The 21,498-nt window shown below is 51.5% G+C and overlaps 1 protein-coding gene across 1 annotated transcript in view; it reads right to left on the minus strand.

Annotated features, from left to right (window-relative positions):
- Positions 1 to 19,364, minus strand: part of LOC141198575 (gastrula zinc finger protein XlCGF66.1-like) — a 127,674-nt gene extending 108,310 nt beyond the window's left edge. The window contains exon 1 of the mRNA XM_073663000.1: positions 19,309 to 19,364. The gene's annotated coding sequence lies outside the window, so the exon portion shown is untranslated. The remainder of the gene's footprint in view (positions 1 to 19,308) is intronic.
- Between the last annotated feature and the right edge of the window lie 2,134 nt (positions 19,365 to 21,498).

A 21,498-nucleotide genomic window follows, 5' to 3' on the forward strand; every position in this document is an offset into this window, starting at 1 on the left:
GGGGCATAATGGGGGCATTACACTGTGTGGGGGCATCATACATCTTGCATAAGGGGCATAATGGGGGGCATTACACTGTGTGGGGGCATCATACATCTTGCATAAGGGGCATAATGGGGGGCATTACACTGTGTGGGGGCATCATACATGCTGCATAAGGGGCATAATGGGGGCATTATACATACTGCATAAGGGGCATAATGGGGGCATTACACTGTGTGGGGGCATCATACATCCTGTATAAGGGGCATCATAAATACTGTATAAGGGGCATAAAGGGGGCATTACACTGTGTGGGGGGCATCACACATACTGCATAAGGGGCATAATGGGGGTATCATACATCCTGCATAAGGGGCATAATGGGGGCATTACACTGTGTGGGGGGCATCACACAAACTGCATAAGGGGCATAATGGGGGCATTACACTGTGTGGGGCATCATACATACTGTATAAGGGGCATAATGGGGGCATTACACTGTGTGGGGGCATCATACATCCCACATAAGGGGCATAATGGGGGCATTACACGGTGGGGGCATCATACATCCTGCATAAGGGGCATTACACTGTGTGGGGGCATCATACATACTGCATAAGGGGCATAATGGGGGCATTACACTGTGTGGGGGCATCATACATCCTGCATAAGGGGCATAATGGGGGCATTACACTGTGTTGGGACATCATACATCCTGCATAAGGGGCATTACATTGTGTGGGGCATCATACATCCTGCATAAGGGGCATAATGGGGGGCATTACACTGTGTGGGGGCATCATACATCCTGCATAAGGGGCATAATGGGGGCATTACACTGTGTGGGGGCATCATACATCCTGCATAAGGGGCATAATGGGGGCATTACACTGTGTGGGGGCATCATACATCCTGCATAAGGGGTATAATGGGGGCATTACACTGTGTGAGGGCATCATACATCCTGTATAAGGGGCATAATGGGGGCATTACACTGTGTGGGGGCATCATACATCCTGCATAAGGGGCATTACACTGTGTGGGGGCATCATACATCCTGCATAAGGGGCATTACACTGTGTGGGGGCATCATACATCCTGCATAAGGGGCATAATGGGGGCATTACATTGTGTGGGGCATCATACATCCTGCATAAGGGGCATAATGGGGGCATTACACTGTGTGGGGCATCATACATCCTGCATAAGGGGCATAATGGGGGGCATTACACTCTGTGGGGGCATCATACATCCTACATAAGGGGTATAATGGGGGCATTACACTGTGTGGGGCATCATACATACTGCATAAGGGGCATAATGGGGGCATTACACTGTGGGGCATCATACATCCTGCATAAGGGGTATAATGGGGGCATTACACTGTGTGGGGCATCATACATCCTGCATAAGGGGCATAATGGGGCATTACACTGTGTGGGGCATCATACATACTGCATAAGGGGCATAATGGGGGCATTACACTGTGTGGAGGCATCATACATCCTGTATAAGGGGCATAATGGGGGCATTACACTGTGTGGGGGCATCATACATCCTGCATAAGGGGTATAATGGGGGCATTACACTGTGTGGGGGCATCATACATCCTGCATAAGGGGTATAATGGGGGCATTACACTGTGTGGGGGCATCATACATCCTGCATAAGGGGTATAATGGGGGCATTACACTGTGTGGGGGCATCATACATCCTGCATAAGGGGTATAATGGGGGCATTACACTGTGTGGGGGCATCATACATCCTGCATAAGGGGTATAATGGGGGCATTACACTGTGGGGGGCATCATACATCCTGCATAAGGGGCATAATGGGGGCATTACACTGTGTGGGGCATCATACATCCTGCATAAGGGGCATAATGGGGGCATTACACTGTGTGGGGGCATCATAAATACTGTATAAGGGGCATAAAGGGAGCATTACACTGTGTGGGGGGCATCACACATACTGCATAAGGGGCATAATGGGGGTATCATACATCCTGCATAAGGGGCATAATGGGGGCATTACACTGTGTGGGGGGCATCACACAAACTGCATAAGGGGCATAATGGGGGCATTACACTGTGTGGGGCATCATACATACTGTATAAGGGGCATAATGGGGGCATTACACTGTGTGGGGGCATCATACAGCCTGCATAAGGGGCATAATGGGAGCATCATAAATACTACATAAGGGGCATAATGGGGCATTACACTGTGTGGGGCATCATACATCCTGCATAAGGGGCATAATGGGGGCATTACACTGTGGGGGCATCATACATCCTGCATAAGGGGCATAATGGGGCATTACACTGTGTGGGGGCATCATACATACTGCATAAGGGGCATAATGGGGGCATTACACTGTGTGGGGGCATCATACATCCTGCATAAGGGGCATAATGGGGGCATTACACTGTGTGGGGGCATCATACATCTTGCATAAGGGGCATAATGGGGGGCATTACACTGTGTGGGGGCATCATACATGCTGCATAAGGGGCATAATGGGGGCATTATGCATACTGCATAAGGGGCATAATGGGGGCATCACACTGTGTGGGGGCATCATACATCCTGTATAAGGGGCATTACACTGTGAGGGGGCATCATAAATACTGTATAAGGGGCATAAAGGGAGCATTACACTGTGTGGGGGGCATCACACATACTGCATAAGGGGCATAATGGGGGTATCATACATCCTGCATAAGGGGCATAATGGGGGCATTACACTGTGTGGGGGCATCACACAAACTGCATAAGGGGCATAATGGGGGCATTACACTGTGTGGGGCATCATACATACTGTATAAGGGGCATAATGGGGGCATTACACTGTGTGGGGGCATCATACATCCTGCATAAGGGGCATAATGGGGGCATTACACTGTGTGGGAACATCATAAATACTACATAAGGGGCATAATGGGGCATTACACTGTGTGGGGCATCATACATCCTGCATAAGGGGCATTACACTGTGGGGGCATCATACATCCTGCATAAGGGGCATAATGGGGCATTACACTGTGTGGGGGCATCATACATACTGCATAAGGGGCATAATGGGGGCATTACACTGTGTGGGGGCATCATACATCCTGCATAAGGGGCATAATGGGGGCATTACACTGTGTGGGGGCATCATACATCTTGCATAAGGGGCATAATGGGGGGCATTACACTGTGTGGGGGCATCATACATGCTGCATAAGGGGCATAATGGGGGCATTATACATACTGCATAAGGGGCATAATGGGGGCATTACACTGTGTGGGGGCATCATACATCCTGTATAAGGGGCATCATAAATACTGTATAAGGGGCATAAAGGGGGCATTACACTGTGTGGGGGGCATCACACATACTGCATAAGGGGCATAATGGGGGTATCATACATCCTGCATAAGGGGCATAATGGGGGCATTACACTGTGTGGGGGGCATCACACAAACTGCATAAGGGGCATAATGGGGGCATTACACTGTGTGGGGACATCATACATCCTGCATAAGGGGCATTACATTGTGTGGGGCATCATACATCCTGCATAAGGGGCATAATGGGGGGCATTACACTGTGTGGGAGCATCATACATCCTGCATAAGGGGCATAATGGGGGCATTACACTGTGTGGGGGCATCATACATCCTGCATAAGGGGCATAATGGGGGCATTACACTGTGTGGGGGCATCATACATCCTGCATAAGGGGTATAATGGGGGCATTACACTGTGTGAGGGCATCATACATCCTGTATAAGGGGCATAATGGGGGCATTACACTGTGTGGGGGCATCATACATCCTGCATAAGGGGCATTACACTGTGTGGGGGCATCATACATCCTGCATAAGGGGCATTACACTGTGTGGGGGCATCATACATCCTGCATAAGGGGCATAATGGGGGCATTACATTGTGTGGGGCATCATACATCCTGCATAAGGGGCATAATGGGGGCATTACACTGTGTGGGGCATCATACATCCTGCATAAGGGGCATAATGGGGGGCATTACACTCTGTGGGGGCATCATACATCCTACATAAGGGGTATAATGGGGGCATTACACTGTGTGGGGCATCATACATACTGCATAAGGGGCATAATGGGGGCATTACACTGTGGGGCATCATACATCCTGCATAAGGGGTATAATGGGGGCATTACACTGTGTGGGGGCATCATACATCCTGCATAAGCGGCATAATGGGGGCATTACACTGTGTGGGGGCATCATACATCCTGCATAAGGGGCATAATGGGGGCATTACACTGTGTGGGGGCATCATAAATACTACATAAGGGGCATAATGGGGCATTACACTGTGTGGGGGCATCATACATCCTGCATAAGGGGCATAATGGGGGCATTACACTGTGGGGGCATCATACATCCTGCATAACGGGCATAATGGGGGCATTACACTGTGTGGGGGCATCATACATCCTGCATAAGGGGCATAATGGGGCATTACACTGTGTGGGGGCATCATACATACTGCATAAGGGGCATAATGGGGGCATTACACTGTGTGGGGGCATCATACATCCTGCATAAGGGGCATAATGGGGGCATTACACTGTGTGGGGACATCATACATCCTGCATAAGGGGCATAATGGGGGGCATTACACTGTGTGGGGGCATCATACATACTGCATAAGGGGCATAATGGGGGCATTATGCATACAGCATAAGGGGCATAATGGGGGCATCACACTGTGTGGGGGCATCATACATCCTGTATAAGGGGCATTACACTGTGAGGGGGCATCATAAATACTGTATAAGGGGCATAAAGGGAGCATTACACTGTGTGGGGGGCATCACACATACTGCATAAGGGGCATAATGGGGGTATCATACATCCTGCATAAGGGGCATAATGGGGGCATTACACTGTGTGGGGGGCATCACACAAACTGCATAAGGGGCATAATGGGGGCATTACACTGTGTGGGGCATCATACATACTGTATAAGGGGCATAATGGGGGCATTACACTGTGTGGGGGCATCATACATCCTGCATAAGGGGCATAATGGGGGCATTACACTGTGTGGGAGCATCATAAATACTACACAAGGGGCATAATGGGGCATTACACTGTGTGGGGCATCATACATCCTGCATAAGGGGCATAATGGGGGCATTACACTGTGGGGGCATCATACATCCTGCATAAGGGGCATAATGGGGCATTACACTGTGTGGGGGCATCATACATACTGCATAAGGGGCATAATGGGGGCATTACACTGTGTGGGGGCATCATACATCCTGCATAAGGGGCATAATGGGGGCATTACACTGTGTGGGGGCATCATACATCTTGCATAAGGGGCATAATGGGGGGCATTACACTGTGTGGGGGCATCATACATGCTGCATAAGGGGCATAATGGGGGCATTATACATACTGCATAAGGGGCATAATGGGGGCATTACACTGTGTGGGGGCATCATACATCCTGTATAAGGGGCATCATAAATACTGTATAAGGGGCATAAAGGGGGCATTACACTGTGTGGGGGGCATCACACATACTGCATAAGGGGCATAATGGGGGTATCATACATCCTGCATAAGGGGCATAATGGGGGCATTACACTGTGTGGGGGGCATCACACAAACTGCATAAGGGGCATAATGGGGGCATTACACTGTGTGGGGCATCATACATACTGTATAAGGGGCATAATGGGGGCATTACACTGTGTGGGGGCATCATACATCCCACATAAGGGGCATAATGGGGGCATTACACGGTGGGGGCATCATACATCCTGCTTAAGGGGCATTACACTGTGTGGGGGCATCATACATACTGCATAAGGGGCATAATGGGGGCATTACACTGTGTGGGGGCATCATACATCCTGCATAAGGGGCATAATGGGGGCATTACACTGTGTGGGGGGCATCACACAAACTGCATAAGGGGCATAATGGGGGCATTACACTGTGTGGGGCATCATACATACTGTATAAGGGGCATAATGGGGGCATTACACTGTGTGGGGGCATCATACATCCTGCATAAGGGGCATAATGGGGGCATTACACTGTGTGGGAGCATCATAAATACTACATAAGGGGCATAATGGGGCATTACACTGTGTGGGGCATCATACATCCTGCATAAGGGGCATAATGGGGGCATTACACTGTGGGGGCATCATACATCCTGCATAAGGGGCATAATGGGGCATTACACTGTGTGGGGGCATCATACATACTGCATAAGGGGCATAATGGGGGCATTACACTGTGTGGGGGCATCATACATCCTGCATAAGGGGCATAATGGGGGCATTACACTGTGTGGGGGCATCATACATCTTGCATAAGGGGCATAATGGGGGGCATTACACTGTGTGGGGGCATCATACATGCTGCATAAGGGGCATAATGGGGGCATTATACATACTGCATAAGGGGCATAATGGGGGCATTACACTGTGTGGGGGCATCATACATCCTGTATAAGGGGCATCATAAATACTGTATAAGGGGCATAAAGGGGGCATTACACTGTGTGGGGGGCATCACACATACTGCATAAGGGGCATAATGGGGGTATCATACATCCTGCATAAGGGGCATAATGGGGGCATTACACTGTGTGGGGGGCATCACACAAACTGCATAAGGGGCATAATGGGGGCATTACACTGTGTGGGGCATCATACATACTGTATAAGGGGCATAATGGGGGCATTACACTGTGTGGGGGCATCATACATCCCACATAAGGGGCATAATGGGGGCATTACACGGTGGGGGCATCATACATCCTGCATAAGGGGCATTACACTGTGTGGGGGCATCATACATACTGCATAAGGGGCATAATGGGGGCATTACACTGTGTGGGGGCATCATACATCCTGCATAAGGGGCATAATGGGGGCATTACACTGTGTGGGGACATCATACATCCTGCATAAGGGGCATTACATTGTGTGGGGCATCATACATCCTGCATAAGGGGCATAATGGGGGGCATTACACTGTGTGGGGGCATCATACATCCTGCATAAGGGGCATAATGGGGGCATTACACTGTGTGGGGGCATCATACATCCTGCATAAGGGGCATAATGGGGGCATTACACTGTGTGGGGGCATCATACATCCTGCATAAGGGGTATAATGGGGGCATTACACTGTGTGAGGGCATCATACATCCTGTATAAGGGGCATAATGGGGGCATTACACTGTGTGGGGGCATCATACATCCTGCATAAGGGGCATTACACTGTGTGGGGGCATCATACATCCTGCATAAGGGGCATAATGGGGCATTACATTGTGTGGGGCATCATACATCCTGCATAAGGGGCATAATGGGGGCATTACACTGTGTGGGGCATCATACATCCTGCATAAGGGGCATAATGGGGGGCATTACACTCTGTGGGGGCATCATACATCCTACATAAGGGGTATAATGGGGGCATTACACTGTGTGGGGCATCTTACATACTGCATAAGGGGCATAATGGGGGCATTACACTGTGGGGCATCATACATCCTGCATAAGGGGTATAATGGGGGCATTACACTGTGTGGGGCATCATACATCCTGCATAAGGGGCATAATGGGGCATTACACTGTGTGGGGGCATCATACATACTGCATAAGGGGCATAATGGGGGCATTACACTGTGTGGAGGCATCATACATCCTGTATAAGGGGCATAATGGGGGCATTACACTGTGTGGGGGCATCATACATCCTGCATAAGGGGTATAATGGGGGCATTACACTGTGTGGGGGCATCATACATCCTGCATAAGGGGTATAATGGGGGCATTACACTGTGTGGGGGCATCATACATCCTGCATAAGGGGTATAATGGGGGCATTACACTGTGTGGGGGCATCATACATCCTGCATAAGGGGTATAATGGGGGCATTACACTGTGTGGGGGCATCATACATCCTGCATAAGGGGTATAATGGGGGCATTACACTGTGGGGGGCATCATACATCCTGCATAAGGGGCATAATGGGGGCATTACACTGTGTGGGGCATCATACATCCTGCATAAGGGGCATAATGGGGGCATTACACTGTGTGGGGGCATCATAAATACTGTATAAGGGGCATAAAGGGAGCATTACACTGTGTGGGGGGCATCACACATACTGCATAAGGGGCATAATGGGGGTATCATACATCCTGCATAACGGGCATAATGGGGGCATTACACTGTGTGGGGGGCATCACACAAACTGCATAAGGGGCATAATGGGGGCATTACACTGTGTGGGGCATCATACATACTGTATAAGGGGCATAATGGGGGCATTACACTGTGTGGGGGCATCATACATCCTGCATAAGGGGCATAATGGGGGCATTACACTGTGTGGGAGCATCATAAATACTACATAAGGGGCATAATGGGGCATTACACTGTGTGGGGCATCATACATCCTGCATAAGGGGCATAATGGGGGCATTACACTGTGGGGGCATCATACATCCTGCATAAGGGGCATAATGGGGCATTACACTGTGTGGGGGCATCATACATACTGCATAAGGGGCATAATGGGGGCATTACACTGTGTGGGGGCATCATACATCCTGCATAAGGGGCATAATGGGGGCATTACACTGTGTGGGGGCATCATACATCTTGCATAAGGGGCATAATGGGGGGCATTACACTGTGTGGGGGCATCATACATGCTGCATAAGGGGCATAATGGGGGCATTATGCATACTGCATAAGGGGCATAATGGGGGCATCACACTGTGTGGGGGCATCATACATCCTGTATAAGGGGCATTACACTGTGAGGGGGCATCATAAATACTGTATAAGGGGCATAAAGGGAGCATTACACTGTGTGGGGGGCATCACACATACCCCCATTATGCCCCTTATGCAGTATGTGTGATGCCCCCCACACAGTGTAATGCTCCCTTTATGCCCCTTATACAGTATTTATGATGCCCCCTCACAGTGTAATGCCCCTTATACAGGATGTATGATGCCCCCACACAGTGTGATGCCCCCATTATGCCCCTTATGCAGTATGCATAATGCCCCCATTATGCCCCTTATGCAGCATGTATGATGCCCCCACACAGTGTAATGCCCCCATTATGCCCCTTATACAGTATGTATGATGCCCCACACAGTGTAATGCCCCCATTATGCCCCTTATGCAGTTTGTGTGATGCCCCCCACACAGTGTAATGCCCCCATTATGCCCCTTATGCAGGATGTATGATACCCCCATTATGCCCCTTATGCAGTATCATACATCCTGCATAAGGGGCATAATGGGGGCATTACACTGTGTGGGGGGCATCACACAAACTGCATAAGGGGCATAATGGGGGCATTACACTGTGTGGGGCATCATACATACTGTATAAGGGGCATAATGGGGGCATTACACTGTGTGGGGGCATCATACATCCTGCATAAGGGGCATAATGGGGGGCATTACACTGTGTGGGAGCATCATAAATACTACATAATGGGCATAATGGGGCATTACACTGTGTGGGGCATCATACATCCTGCATAAGGGGCATAATGGGGGCATTACACTGTGGGGGCATCATACATCCTGCATAAGGGGCATAATGGGGCATTACACTGTGTGGGGGCATCATACATACTGCATAAGGGGCATAATGGGGGCATTACACTGTGTGGGGGCATCATACATCCTGCATAAGGGGCATAATGGGGGCATTACACTGTGTGGGGGCATCATACATCTTGCATAAGGGGCATAATGGGGGGCATTACAATGTGTGGGGGCATCATACATGCTGCATAAGGGGCATAATGGGGGCATTATACATACTGCATAAGGGGCATAATGGGGGCATTACACTGTGTGGGGGCATCATACATCCTGTATAAGGGGCATCATAAATACTGTATAAGGGGCATAAAGGGGGCATTACACTGTGTGGGGGGCATCACACATACTGCATAAGGGGCATAATGGGGGTATCATACATCCTGCATAAGGGGCATAATGGGGGCATTACACTGTGTGGGGGGCATCACACAAACTGCATAAGGGGCATAATGGGGGCATTACACTGTGTGGGGCATCATACATACTGTATAAGGGGCATAATGGGGGCATTACACTGTGTGGGGGCATCATACATCCCACATAAGGGGCATAATGGGGGCATTACACGGTGGGGGCATCATACATCCTGCATAAGGGGCATTACACTGTGTGGGGGCATCATACATACTGCATAAGGGGCATAATGGGGGCATTACACTGTGTGGGGGCATCATACATCCTGCATAAGGGGCATAATGGGGGCATTACACTGTGTGGGGACATCATACATCCTGCATAAGGGGCATTACATTGTGTGGGGCATCATACATCCTGCATAAGGGGCATAATGGGGGGCATTACACTGTGTGGGGGCATCATACATCCTGCATAAGGGGCATAATGGGGGCATTACACTGTGTGGGGGCATCATACATCCTGCATAAGGGGCATAATGGGGGCATTACACTGTGTGGGGGCATCATACATCCTGCATAAGGGGTATAATGGGGGCATTACACTGTGTGAGGGCATCATACATCCTGTATAAGGGGCATAATGGGGGCATTACACTGTGTGGGGGCATCATACATCCTGCATAAGGGGCATTACACTGTGTGGGGGCATCATACATCCTGCATAAGGGGCATTACACTGTGTGGGGGCATCATACATCCTGCATAAGGGGCATAATGGGGGCATTACATTGTGTGGGGCATCATACATCCTGCATAAGGGGCATAATGGGGGCATTACACTGTGTGGGGCATCATACATCCTGCATAAGGGGCATAATGGGGGGCATTACACTCTGTGGGGGCATCATACATCCTACATAAGGGGTATAATGGGGGCATTACACTGTGTGGGGCATCATACATACTGCATAAGGGGCATAATGGGGGCATTACACTGTGGGGCATCATACATCCTGCATAAGGGGTATAATGGGGGCATTACACTGTGTGGGGGCATCATACATCCTGCATAAGCGGCATAATGGGGGCATTACACTGTGTGGGGGCATCATACATCCTGCATAAGGGGCATAATGGGGGCATTACACTGTGTGGGGGCATCATAAATACTACATAAGGGGCATAATGGGGCATTACACTGTGTGGGGGCATCATACATCCTGCATAAGGGGCATAATGGGGGCATTACACTGTGGGGGCATCATACATCCTGCATAAGGGGCATAATGGGGCATTACACTGTGTGGGGGCATCATACATACTGCATAAGGGGCATAATGGGGGCATTACACTGTGTGGGGGCATCATACATCCTGCATAAGGGGCATAATGGGGGCATTACACTGTGTGGGGACATCATACATCCTGCATAAGGGGCATAATGGGGGGCATTACACTGTGTGGGGGCATCATACATACTGCATAAGGGGCATAATGGGGGCATTATGCATACTGCATAAGGGGCATAATGGGGGCATCACACTGTGTGGGGGCATCATACATCCTGTATAAGGGGCATTACACTGTGAGGGGGCATCATAAATACTGTATAAGGGGCATAAAGGGAGCATTACACTGTGTGGGGGGCATCACACATACTGCATAAGGGGCATAATGGGGGTATCATACATCCTGCATAAGGGGCATAATGGGGGCATTACACTGTGTGGGGGGCATCACACAAACTGCATAAGGGGCATAATGGGGGCATTACACTGTGTGGGGCATCATACATACTGTATAAGGGGCATAATGGGGGCATTACACTGTGTGGGGGCATCATACATCCTGCATAAGGGGCATAATGGGGGCATTACACTGTGTGGGAGCATCATAAATACTACATAAGGGGCATAATGGGGCATTACACTGTGTGGGGCATCATACATCCTGCATAAGGGGCATAATGGGGGCATTACACTGTGGGGGCATCATACATCCTGCATAAGGGGCATAATGGGGCATTACACTGTGTGTGGGCATCATACATACTGCATAAGGGGCATAATGGGGGCATTACACTGTGTGGGGGCATCATACATCCTGCATAAGGGGCATAATGGGGGCATTACACTGTGTGGGGGCATCATACATCTTGCATAAGGGGCATAATGGGGGGCATTACACTGTGTGGGGGCATCATACATGCTGCATAAGGGGCATAATGGGGGCATTATACATACTGCATAAGGGGCATAATGGGGGCATTACACTGTGTGGGGGCATCATACATCCTGTATAAGGGGCATCATAAATACTGTATAAGGGGCATAAAGGGGGCATTACACTGTGTGGGGGGCATCACACATACTGCATAAGGGGCATAATGGGGGTATCATACATCCTGCATAAGGGGCATAATGGGGGCATTACACTGTGTGGGGGGCATCACACAAACTGCATAAGGGGCATAATGGGGGCATTACACTGTGTGGGGCATCATACATACTGTATAAGGGGCATAATGGGGGCATTACACTGTGTGGGGGCATCATACATCCCACATAAGGGGCATAATGGGGGCATTACACGGTGGGGGCATCATACATCCTGCATAAGGGGCATTACACTGTGTGGGGGCATCATACATACTGCATAAGGGGCATAATGGGGGCATTACACTGTGTGGGGGCATCATACATCCTGCATAAGGGGCATAATGGGGGCATTACACTGTGTGGGGACATCATACATCCTGCATAAGGGGCATTACATTGTGTGGGGCATCATACATCCTGCATAAGGGGCATAATGGGGGGCATTACACTGTGTGGGGGCATCATACATCCTGCATAAGGGGCATAATGGGGGCATTACACTGTGTGGGGGCATCATACATCCTGCATAAGGGGCATAATGGGGGCATTACACTGTGTGGGGGCATCATACATCCTGCATAAGGGGTATAATGGGGGCATTACACTGTGTGAGGGCATCATACATCCTGTATAAGGGGCATAATGGGGGCATTACACTGTGTGGGGGCATCATACATCCTGCATAAGGGGCATTACACTGTGTGGGGGCATCATACATCCTGCATAAGGGGCATTACACTGTGTGGGGGCATCATAAATACTACATAAGGGGCATAATGGGGCATTACACTGTGTGGGGCATCATACATCCTGCATAAGGGGCATAATGGGGGCATTACACTGTGGGGGCATCATACATCCTGCATAAGGGGCATAATGGGGCATTACACTGTGTGGGGGCATCATACATACTGCATAAGGGGCATAATGGGGGCATTACACTGTGTGGGGGCATCATACATCCTGCATAAGGGGCATAATGGGGGCATTACACTGTGTGGGGGCATCATACATCTTGCATAAGGGGCATAATGGGGGGCATTACACTGTGTGGGGGCATCATACATGCTGCATAAGGGGCATAATGGGGGCATTATGCATACTGCATAAGGGGCATAATGGGGGCATCACACTGTGTGGGGGCATCATACATCCTGTATAAGGGGCATTACACTGTGAGGGGGCATCATAAATACTGTATAAGGGGCATAAAGGGAGCATTACACTGTGTGGGGGGCATCACACATACCCCCATTATGCCCCTTATGCAGTATGTGTGATGCCCCCCACACAGTGTAATGCTCCCTTTATGCCCCTTATACAGTATTTATGATGCCCCCTCACAGTGTAATGCCCCTTATACAGGATGTATGATGCCCCCACACAGTGTGATGCCCCCATTATGCCCCTTATGCAGTATGCATAATGCCCCCATTATGCCCCTTATGCAGCATGTATGATGCCCCCACACAGTGTAATGCCCCCATTATGCCCCTTATACAGTATGTATGATGCCCCACACAGTGTAATGCCCCCATTATGCCCCTTATGCAGTTTGTGTGATGCCCCCCACACAGTGTAATGCCCCCATTATGCCCCTTATGCAGGATGTATGATACCCCCATTATGCCCCTTATGCAGTATCATACATCCTGCATAAGGGGCATAATGGGGGCATTACACTGTGTGGGGGGCATCACACAAACTGCATAAGGGGCATAATGGGGGCATTACACTGTGTGGGGCATCATACATACTGTATAAGGGGCATAATGGGGGCATTACACTGTGTGGGGGCATCATACATCCTGCATAAGGGGCATAATGGGGGCATTACACTGTGTGGGAGCATCATAAATACTACATAATGGGCATAATGGGGCATTACACTGTGTGGGGCATCATACATCCTGCATAAGGGGCATAATGGGGGCATTACACTGTGGGGGCATCATACATCCTGCATAAGGGGCATAATGGGGCATTACACTGTGTGGGGGCATCATACATACTGCATAAGGGGCATAATGGGGGCATTACACTGTGTGGGGGCATCATACATCCTGCATAAGGGGCATAATGGGGGCATTACACTGTGTGGGGGCATCATACATCTTGCATAAGGGGCATAATGGGGGGCATTACAATGTGTGGGGGCATCATACATGCTGCATAAGGGGCATAATGGGGGCATTATACATACTGCATAAGGGGCATAATGGGGGCATTACACTGTGTGGGGGCATCATACATCCTGTATAAGGGGCATCATAAATACTGTATAAGGGGCATAAAGGGGGCATTACACTGTGTGGGGGGCATCACACATACTGCATAAGGGGCATAATGGGGGTATCATACATCCTGCATAAGGGGCATAATGGGGGCATTACACTGTGTGGGGGGCATCACACAAACTGCATAAGGGGCATAATGGGGGCATTACACTGTGTGGGGCATCATACATACTGTATAAGGGGCATAATGGGGGCATTACACTGTGTGGGGGCATCATACATCCCACATAAGGGGCATAATGGGGGCATTACACGGTGGGGGCATCATACATCCTGCATAAGGGGCATTACACTGTGTGGGGGCATCATACATACTGCATAAGGGGCATAATGGGGGCATTACACTGTGTGGGGGCATCATACATCCTGCATAAGGGGCATAATGGGGGCATTACACTGTGTGGGGACATCATACATCCTGCATAAGGGGCATTACATTGTGTGGGGCATCATACATCCTGCATAAGGGGCATAATGGGGGGCATTACACTGTGTGGGGGCATCATACATCCTGCATAAGGGGCATAATGGGGGCATTACACTGTGTGGGGGCATCATACATCCTGCATAAGGGGCATAATGGGGGCATTACACTGTGTGGGGGCATCATACATCCTGCATAAGGGGTATAATGGGGGCATTACACTGTGTGAGGGCATCATACATCCTGTATAAGGGGCATAATGGGGGCATTACACTGTGTGGGGGCATCATACATCCTGCATAAGGGGCATTACACTGTGTGGGGGCATCATACATCCTGCATAAGGGGCATTACACTGTGTGGGGGCATCATACATCCTGCATAAGGGGCATAATGGGGGCATTACATTGTGTGGGGCATCATACATCCTGCATAAGGGGCATAATGGGGGCATTACACTGTGTGGGGCATCATACATCCTGCATAAGGGGCATAATGGGGGGCATTACACTCTGTGGGGGCATCATACATCCTACATAAGGGGTATAATGGGGGCATTACACTGTGTGGGGCATCATACATACTGCATAAGGGGCATAATGGGGGCATTACACTGTGGGGCATCATACATCCTGCATAAGGGGTATAATGGGGGCATTACACTGTGTGGGGGCATCATACATCCTGCATAAGCGGCATAATGGGGGCATTACACTGTGTGGGGGCATCATACATCCTGCATAAGGGGCATAATGGGGGCATTACACTGTGTGGGGGCATCATAAATACTACATAAGGGGCATAATGGGGCATTACACTGTGTGGGGGCATCATACATCCTGCATAAGGGGCATAATGGGGGCATTACACTGTGGGGGCATCATACATCCTGCATAAGGGGCATAATGGGGCATTACACTGTGTGGGGGCATCATACATACTGCATAAGGGGCATAATGGGGGCATTACACTGTGTGGGGGCATCATACATCCTGCATAAGGGGCATAATGGGGGCATTACACTGTGTGGGGACATCATACATCCTGCATAAGGGGCATAATGGGGGGCATTACACTGTGTGGGGGCATCATACATACTGCATAAGGGGCATAATGGGGGCATTATGCATACTGCATAAGGGGCATAATGGGGGCATCACACTGTGTGGGGGCATCATACATCCTGTATAAGGGGCATTACACTGTGAGGGGGCATCATAAATACTGTATAAGGGGCATAAAGGGAGCATTACACTGTGTGGGGGGCATCACACATACTGCATAAGGGGCATAATGGGGGTATCATACATCCTGCATAAGGGGCATAATGGGGGCATTACACTGTGTGGGGGGCATCACACAAACTGCATAAGGGGCATAATGGGGGCATTACACTGTGTGGGGCATCATACATACTGTATAAGGGGCATAATGGGGGCATTACACTGTGTGGGGGCATCATACATCCTGCATAAGGGGCATAATGGGGGCATTACACTGTGTGGGAGCATCATAAATACTACATAAGGGGCATAATGGGGCATTACACTGTGTGGGGCATCATACATCCTGCATAAGGGGCATAATGGGGGCATTACACTGTGGGGGCATCATACATCCTGCATAAGGGGCATAATGGGGCATTACACTGTGTGTGGGCATCATACATACTGCATAAGGGGCATAATGGGGGCATTACACTGTGTGGGGGCATCATACATCCTGCATAAGGGGCATAATGGGGGCATTACACTGTGTGGGGGCATCATACATCTTGCATAAGGGGCATAATGGGGGGCATTACACTGTGTGGGGGCATCATACATGCTGCATAAGGGGCATAATGGGGGCATTATACATACTGCATAAGGGGCATAATGGGGGCATTACACTGTGTGGGGGCATCATACATCCTGTATAAGGGGCATCATAAATACTGTATAAGGGGCATAAAGGGGGCATTACACTGTGTGGGGGGCATCACACATACTGCATAAGGGGCATAATGGGGGTATCATACATCCTGCATAAGGGGCATAATGGGGGCATTACACTGTGTGGGGGGCATCACACAAACTGCATAAGGGGCATAATGGGGGCATTACACTGTGTGGGGCATCATACATACTGTATAAGGGGCATAATGGGGGCATTACACTGTGTGGGGGCATCATACATCCCACATAAGGGGCATAATGGGGGCATTACACGGTGGGGGCATCATACATCCTGCATAAGGGGCATTACACTGTGTGGGGGCATCATACATACTGCATAAGGGGCATAATGGGGGCATTACACTGTGTGGGGGCATCATACATCCTGCATAAGGGGCATAATGGGGGCATTACACTGTGTGGGGACATCATACATCCTGCATAAGGGGCATTACATTGTGTGGGGCATCATACATCCTGCATAAGGGGCATAATGGGGGGCATTACACTGTGTGGGGGCATCATACATCCTGCATAAGGGGCATAATGGGGGCATTACACTGTGTGGGGGCATCATACATCCTGCATAAGGGGCATAATGGGGGCATTACACTGTGTGGGGGCATCATACATCCTGCATAAGGGGTATAATGGGGGCATTACACTGTGTGAGGGCATCATACATCCTGTATAAGGGGCATAATGGGGGCATTACACTGTGTGGGGGCATCATACATCCTGCATAAGGGGCATTACACTGTGTGGGGGCATCATACATCCTGCATAAGGGGCATTACACTGTGTGGGGGCATCATACATCCTGCATAAGGGGCATAATGGGGGCATTACATTGTGTGGGGCATCATACATCCTGCATAAGGGGCATAATGGGGGCATTACACTGTGTGGGGCATCATACATCCTGCATAAGGGGCATAATGGGGGGCATTACACTCTGTGGGGGCATCATACATCCTACATAAGGGGTATAATGGGGGCATTACACTGTGTGGGGCATCATACATACTGCATAAGGGGCATAATGGGGGCATTACACTGTGGGGCATCATACATCCTGCATAAGGGGTATAATGGGGGCATTACACTGTGTGGGGCATCATACATCCTGCATAAGGGGCATAATGGGGCATTACACTGTGTGGGGGCATCATACATACTGCATAAGGGGCATAATGGGGGCATTACACTGTGTGGAGGCATCATACATCCTGTATAAGGGGCATAATGGGGGCATTACACTGTGTGGGGGCATCATACATCCTGCATAAGGGGTATAATGGGGGCATTACACTGTGTGGGGGCATCATACATCCTGCATAAGGGGTATAATGGGGGCATTACACTGTGTGGGGGCATCATACATCCTGCATAAGGGGTATAATGGGGGCATTACACTGTGTGGGGGCATCATACATCCTGCATAAGGGGTATAATGGGGGCATTACACTGTGTGGGGGCATCATACATCCTGCATAAGGGGTATAATGGGGGCATTACACTGTGGGGGGCATCATACATCCTGCATAAGGGGCATAATGGGGGCATTACACTGTGTGGGGCATCATACATCCTGCATAAGGGGCATAATGGGGGCATTACACTGTGTGGGGGCATCATACATCCTGCATAAGGGGCATAATGGGGGCATTACACTGTGTGGGGGCATCATACATCCTGCATAAGGGGCATAATGGGGGCATTACACTGTGGGGGGGCATCATACATCCTGCATAAGGGGCATTACACTGTGTGGGGGCATCATACATCCTGCATAAGGGGCATAATGGGGGCATTACACTGTGTGGGGGCATCATACATCCTGCATAAGGGGCATAATGGGGGCATTACACTGTGTGGGGGCATCATACATCCTGCATAAGGGGCATAATGGGGGCATTACACTGTGTGGGGGCATCATACATCCTGCATAAGGGGCATAATGGGGGCATTATACTGTGTGGGGGCATCATACATCCTGCATAAGGGGTATAATGGGGGCATTACACTGTGTGGGGGCATCATACATCCTGCATAAGGGGCATAATGGGGGCATTACACTGTGGGGCCAGTAAAGGGGTCCTGTACTAAGAGAACAATACGTTTCCTGCCTTCCTGTCTCCATAGTTGGGTCGTATGTATCTATTACAGGAAACAGAACAAAAACCTTATGATTCTTATAAAGGGGCAACACAAGACCCCAAAAGAGTATCCGTGCTGAAGGGGTTAATGCCCCCTGCGCCCAGTAATGGGGTCTCCACATACCTCCACCTGCAGAGCCGCCACCACATATATGGCTGCTCTGTGCGCACAGGACCTGTGATGAGGTCACAGGAGGGGAGGAGTCAGGGGTCACATGATCAGGGGCCTCAGTGGATGCAGGACTCTGCTGTGCTGGTTGTCATGGTGCTGGATGAGCTGAAGTTTATGTGTGAGGTCAGGAGGGGTTTACAGTGTGGATGTAGCAGAGCCGCGTGTGTACGAGGTGTACGGAGCAGAGCCGCGTGTGTACGAGGTGTACGGAGCAGAGCCGCGTGTGTACGAGGTGTACGGAGCGGAGCCGCGTGTGTACGATGCGTACGGAGCAGAGCCGTGTGTGTACGAGGTGTACGGAGCAGAGCCGTGTGTGTACGAGGGGTACGGAGCAGAGCCGTGTGTGTACGATGCGTACGGAGCAGAGCCGCGCGTGTACGATGCGTACGGAGCAGAGGCGCGCGTGTTCGAGTTGTACGGAGCGGAGCCGCGCGTGTACGAGGTGTACGGAGCGGAGCCGCGCGTGTACGAGGTGTACGAAGCAGAGCCGCGCGTGTACGAGGCGTACGGAGCAGAGCCGCGCGTGTACGAGGCGTACGGAGCAGAGCCGCGTGTGTACGGAGCGGAGCCGCGCGTGTACGAGGTGTACAGAGCGGAGCCGCGCGTGTACGAGGTGTACAGAGCGGAGCCGCGCGTCTACGAGGTGTATGGAGGGGAGCCGCGCGTGTATGAGGTGTACGGAGCAGAGCCGCGCGTGTACAAGGTGTATGGAGCGGAGCCGCGCGTGTACGAGGGGTATGGAGCGGAGCCGCGCGTGTACGAGGTGTACGGAGCGGAGCCGCGTGTGTACGAGGTGTACGGAGCGGAGCCGCGTGTGTACGAGGTGTACGGGGCGGAGCCGCGTGTGTACGAGGTGTACGGAGCGGAGCCGCGTGTGTACGAGTTGTACGGAGCGGAGCCGCGTGTGTACGAGGTGTACGGAGCGGAGCCGCGTGTGTACGAGGTGTACGGAGCGGAGCCGCGTGTGTACGAGGTGTACGGAGCGGAGCCGCGCGTGTACGAGGTGTACGGAGCGGAGCCACGCGTGTACGAGGTGTACGGAGCGGAGCCACGCGTGTACGAGGTGTACGGAGCGGAGCCACGCGTGTACGAGGTGTACGGAGCGGAGCCGTGCGTGTACGAGGTGTACGGAGCGGAGCCGCGCGTGTACCAGGTGTACGGAGCGGAGCCGCGCGTGTACGAGGCGTACGGAGCGGAGCCGCGCGTGTACGAGGCGTACGGAGCGGAGCCGCGCGTGTACGAGGCGTACGGAGCGGAGTCGCGCGTGTACGAGGCGTACGGAGCGGAGCCGCGCGTGTACGAGGCGTACGGAGCGGAGCCGCGCGTGTACGAGGCGTACGGAGCGGAGCCGCGCGTGTACGAGGCGTACGGAGCGGAGCCGCGCGTGTACGAGGCGTACGGAGCGGAGCCGCGTTTGTACGAGGCGTACGGAGCGGAGCCGCGTGTGTACGAGGCGTACGGAGCGGAGCCGCGTGTGTACGAGGTGTACGGAGCGGAGCCGCGTGTGTACGAGGCGTACGGAGCAGAGCCGCGTGTACGGAGCAGAGCCACGTGTGTACGGAGCAGAGCCGTGTGTGTACGAGGTGTACGGAGCAGAGCCGCGCGTGTGCGAGGTGTACGGAGCGGAGCCGGGCGTGTACGAGGCGTACGGAGCGGAGCCCGGTGTGTACGAGGCGTACGGAGCGGAGCCCGGTGTGTACGAGGCGTACGGAGCGGAGCCGGGTGTGTACGAGGCGTACGGAGCGGAGCCCGGTGTGTACGAGGCGTACGGAGCGGAGCCGGGTGTGTACGAGGCGTACGGAGCGGAGCCCGGTGTGTACGAGGCGTACGGAGCGGAGCCGGGTGTGTACGAGGCGTGCGGAGCGGAGCCGGGCGTGTACGAGGCGTACGGATCGGATGCTGCCCCTCTCCAGGAGCGATCACAGCAGCACGGCATGAGACGTTCTTGTGCTACACAGACTGTCCTGACAGAACACAGCTCGTCAGGACATAGCCCCGACCTCCAGCGACAGCCGGACAGTCCCATTGGATCGGGGACGGTTGGGGGGTTTCTGTATATAAGTTGTGTGTGATAATTGTAGAATTATTAATATCTTAGCATAAAAGGATGTACCGGAGTGTTTGTGCCGGGGTCCACATGCA

Source organism: Phyllobates terribilis, unplaced genomic scaffold (genome assembly GCF_046119375.1).
Source record: "Phyllobates terribilis strain yellow unplaced genomic scaffold, ASM4611937v1 Scaffold_98__1_contigs__length_5973952, whole genome shotgun sequence".
Classification (NCBI taxonomy): Eukaryota; Metazoa; Chordata; class Amphibia; order Anura; family Dendrobatidae; genus Phyllobates; species Phyllobates terribilis.